The sequence below is a fragment of the Bactrocera neohumeralis genome, chromosome 4 (assembly GCF_024586455.1).
Source record: "Bactrocera neohumeralis isolate Rockhampton chromosome 4, APGP_CSIRO_Bneo_wtdbg2-racon-allhic-juicebox.fasta_v2, whole genome shotgun sequence".
NCBI lineage: Eukaryota > Metazoa > Arthropoda > Insecta > Diptera > Tephritidae > Bactrocera > Bactrocera neohumeralis.
In genome coordinates this window covers 81,054,845-81,059,985 of record NC_065921.1, presented here as the reverse complement: position 1 = coordinate 81,059,985, position 5,141 = coordinate 81,054,845, and positions in this window count along the sequence as shown.

Below are 5,141 nucleotides of genomic sequence, written 5' to 3'. Positions count from 1 at the left end.
ATCTGGTTAATTTTTTTTTTTTATTTTGCAGATTGACTTTTACATTTAACAAAAATGGATAACTGGGACACTGAAACATGAATTTGGATTGTCCGCCGCTATCACGCACTGGAGTCCGTAGTTTCGGTTCAAAGAGAGTATAGGCGCACGTTTGGCGGCAATCCTCCGAGCAGATGGGCGTTGTTGCGCCAATTCGATTTTAACAAATTTTGTAAAAAAAAAAATGCATGTCGTCCAAAGTGAGAGAAGAACCGTTGCTGTAGTTTTTGTTTTGTTTTCGCTTTCGTTATCATCATCATATATTGTTGTTATTGTTATTTATGTTTGTATATTCTGGCAACCCTTCTCGTGCTCAGCTGTAAATTTGGTGCTCTGGCGAATTTATTTAATTTATATTTAAAACTTTATTGTGAAAATTTTTGTATTAAGTGATCTTTTAAGATAAGTATCAGTGTTATATTGTGCTAGTGAAGCAATTGATTTTACTTTAATTCTGTTCTGGCTAATTTTAATTTATTGTGCCGAGTCATTTTCAATTTGTTTTTGTTGCTACATTTTAAATAGTGCAATTGTTAGTGTTAATTTATATTGCTTACTTAAACTTCTTTCTTGTTTTTATTCATTTCCATCTTTGTCCACAGCTGATCGCGAGTTTCTTACTTTTCGTGTGTTACAGTGCATCTCAAACTGCTCGCTACATTGGTTGTTATCTTTGATAACTAACTATTTTATTGCATTCATTTACATTTTTCTACACCAAAACTAATATGTGTGTTCTGTTCATTGTGTTGTTTGGTTTATATAAAGTGTAGGGTAAGTTTATTTTGTCTTCGCGCTAGTTAATACAAGTTAACACCAAATTGGTTAACACCAAAATCTAGCTAACACAGCAATAATACAAGCACGGAAACACAAGCGAATAAAAACACAAAGTTCAAATAAAATTAATAAACCAATATTGCTGACGACATGTCTGCATTAATTCAACAACAGGAAACGCAAAATAACAAATTGCGAAAATTAACAACAACACCACAGCAGAGTTACAACGACAGCGCAGCCGAGTTTTATACGGTCACATTGAAGTGCAATGTGACCATAAATTATTGATAGGTATAAAGTAAGATATAATTGTTAGTATTAAGTAGTCGAAAAGTAGAGTTCAATAAAACATAATCAAACTTTAAAAAAATTTGTTTTTTTTCCACGTTTAAGTGGAAGGATGAATAATTTACATGACTTACACTGAACCCAACTGATAATAGCTACCACACATATACATCTGCCTAGCAATAAGCTGACATCACTTACTATAAGATAACACTATCCAAATAACTAAACTAATTGTCATCCACATCAGTAATTTTCCACTTCAGTACTTTTCTACAATACACCCAGCGAAATATTTATAAAGCCACCGTCGAATTTCATAATTTTCTTTGAAAAATTGGTGTAAGCGACCACAGATTCTGCATTTTAAATTTACGGGATGACGTTTGAATTATTTCATATTCATTTAATATTTTAATCACAGTAGGCGGTGAATATTTAACAAGAACCGTTATCTCTAAACGAAATATTTATAAAGCCAGAGGGCGCTTATTTGATTCCATTGTTATTTTAGTTGTGACAAATAAGACTACATGTGAGTTATTAATTATTATTGCATAAGTAATTTAATTAGCTATTTAATTTCATTAATTTTTTTAATTTTTCTCGAAATTGTAAAGAATGCCTCGCGGAAAAGCTTTGACGGAAGAAGAGAAAGGAAAAATTATGGTATATCATGAAGAGGGTTTGTCAAATCGAGACATTTCAAGACGTTTAAATAGATCGAAGGATATTATAAGAAATTTTTTAAAATTAGGGACCAATTATGGAAAAAATAAGAGAAGTGGGAGGCCTCCAAAAGTGAACGAAAGGCAAAAACGTAGCATTAAACGACTTATCATGCAGGAAAATGTAAGTGCGAGACAAATAAAACAGCAAATTAATTTGGAGATAGGAGTACGACGAGTTCAACAAATACTTAAATGTGAATTAGATTGTATTTATGATAAAAAATGCGCCAAACCGTCATTGACCGAAAAACACAAATTGGCCAGGCTTCGTTTCGCCGAAAAATATCGCTTTTGGGAAAACCGTTATTTTTACTGACGAAAAAAAATTCAATTTAGATGGCCCCGATGGTCTCCAAAAATATTGGAGGCCCACAGAGTCTACTAGGCACAAATGTAAGCGACGAAATTTTGGTGGCGGATCACTCATGGTTTGGGCTGGGATAACTTACAGAGGGAAAACTCCAGTTTGCTTTGTAACAACAAAAATGGACTCGGAATACTACATTAAACTACTGGATGAAGTTCTTATTGATTTCGGAGAGGAATTTGCTGGAAATGAATTCATTTTCCAGCAAGACAATGCAGCGATACATCGTTCCAAGAAAACAGTTGATTTCTTGCTGGATCGGAATATTAAATTTCTCGATTGGCCTGCAATTAGTCCCGACCTAAACCCTATTGAAAACCTTTGGTCCGTGTTATCAACCAAAGTTTTCGAAATGGGACGGCAATTTGATAACGTAAAATGTCTAAGAAATGCCATCGTTGAAAAATGGGAAATAATTGATCAAGCCGTTATCCATTCTTTAATTAATTCTATGCCCAGATGATTAGAAGAAGTTATTGCTAACAATGGAGGTCATACATCTTATTAAACATTTCATTTTTGTCTGAAATACTAAAAATATAATGCATAATCAAAGTGGCTTTATAATTATTTCGTTCAGCTTATTTAAAATATGTTTGAGAAAACTTGCAAAATTTATTTATTTTTCCTAAAACTAAGCATAACATTAATTGAATTAAATATTTATTCGAAAAAATAATAAATAATAGCAAAATTATAGGTTTTTCTTTCATTATTGAGCTTAACGAAAGTGGCTTTATAAATATTTCGCTGGGTGTAGAATAGAAACCACAAAACTACAACTGATAAAAATATTACTTTGAAGCTAAGTTTTTTGTATAAATACAAGCACCCGCTTGTATACAACATCTTTTTTCTGTTCATAAAAATCACACTGTTTAAGTGATTAAATAAAGATCGCTCTACGGAGCTAAAAATATATTTTTTAGAAAATAATAAAGTGTAAACTTTAATTCGCTCGTGTTCTTAGACAATTTTGTATAACTTAATTTAAATAACAGATAATGTAGATACGAGTAATAACAGATGATAAGTGTGTAGTGTTACTTTACATTAACTCTTATATCTATTTAATACGAATACTGTTAAGGATTAGGTGAATTGGTGCGATATGGCATCAACGAAATACCACGACGTCAATGTTGAAATAAATGAAAGATAGAGATGTAATGAGTAGCAATGTTTAGTATTAATTTGGATTCGGTCAAATAAACATTGTTCAGATTTCTGAACAGTTCTTAACGGCTACAATTGTAAAGGAGATAAATCTGTATAGAAACGGATCTCATATGTCAAATATTTGTATGAGTTAACACCAAATTGGTTAACACCAAAATCTAGCTAACACAGCACGGAAACACAAGCAAATACAAATAAAATTAATAAGCCAAGATTGCTGACGACATGTCTGCATTAATTCAACAACAGGAAACGCAAAATATCAAATTGCGAAAACACCACAGCAGAGTTACAACGACAGCGCAGCCGAGCTTTATACGGTCACATTGAAGTGCAATGTGACCATAAATTATTGATAGGTATAAAGTAAGTTATAATTGTTAGTATTAAGCAGTCAAAATGTAAAGTTCAATAAAGCATAACCTAACGTTAAAAAATAAAATTGTTTTTTTTCCACGTCTAAGTGGAAGAATGAATAATTTATGCATTATCGCTAACACATAAAAATATAGTCATAAATATAAATATGTACAAATACCCATTTCGGGTATTGTTTATGTTACATGGTATAGGGTTGTTTTCAAGTGCACATGCACATTTGTATTCAATTGCCTAAATACATATCTTAAGTCAATATGTTATCTTAAGTAAATATCTTTGTTGTTAATTGTTGAGTGCATACGTATTGCACATAAATGCATACGTGCCTCATATAAATGTATTATATGTATCTCTATGCGTTGTTTATGTATTGCTTTGTACTGCCTCAACACTGGCGAAGATAAGCCTGTTCAATATATATTTGAACAGGCATATTGATTAGAGACTGCAATATTTAATGCACTCAATGTAAAGGAACGGAAATGATCCTAAACTATTAAAAGATAAGAAATAGTGTGTATGCCGTTGAGAACACTTATGTTTAAGATATGTGTACATACTTCGGTAAGTACAATAGATTTGTATTAAGATTGGTGTATGTACTCTGCATGTGGTGCATACACAAATTAGGATAAGAAATTTTATAAATAAAGGAGCTCTGGGCAACCAGAGCTGAGTACATTTTTAAATCCGAACCAAACGCGTCTTATTTTAATACAAACATCGTTGGGTTTTCTATCTTTCCCAACGTTAAAAAAAAAAAAAATCATGTGTTTTATTCAAACAGTTCCTCTTAAGAGAAACAAGTACAATTCGATGTGAGTGGTCGTGGTGGTATATTTCGGGTTACAGCAATGACGTGCTGTTATATTTTTGTTAAGTGTTAATATATAGAATGTGTTGTTCCTCCTCGTTATTTTGTTAATGGATACAAGAAATATCACGCGAAGTTTCTGAATACAGTCTCTATATTTTAGGAATAAACTCAAAAAGATTCATTTCTCGGCGTAGTCTTTACAGTATTATTAAAAATGCTGAGGCTTCGCAATTAATAGACAAGTTGAATATAATGAAGCAAAAATTGATAAGACAAACGAATCCAGAGGATATGCAAGACTTTAATTTGAATTTTTGTCGTTTTGTCTGTGATTTTAAGGATCGATGGGCAAAATCCAACAGACATGAGGAGAGGTTTTTGACACAAAAAAAACGGTTCAATACCGTTTGTGACTACAACAACTAAAAGGGGTCGCAAAGAAATTGATTTCGAGGAGTGTTCCGAAAAAACAAAAGTGAAAAAATGTAAGAATTTAAGACAAAATGTTTCCTTGCCTGTTTTGAGTTATGCTACCCAAATGAGTCTGCGAGCAAGT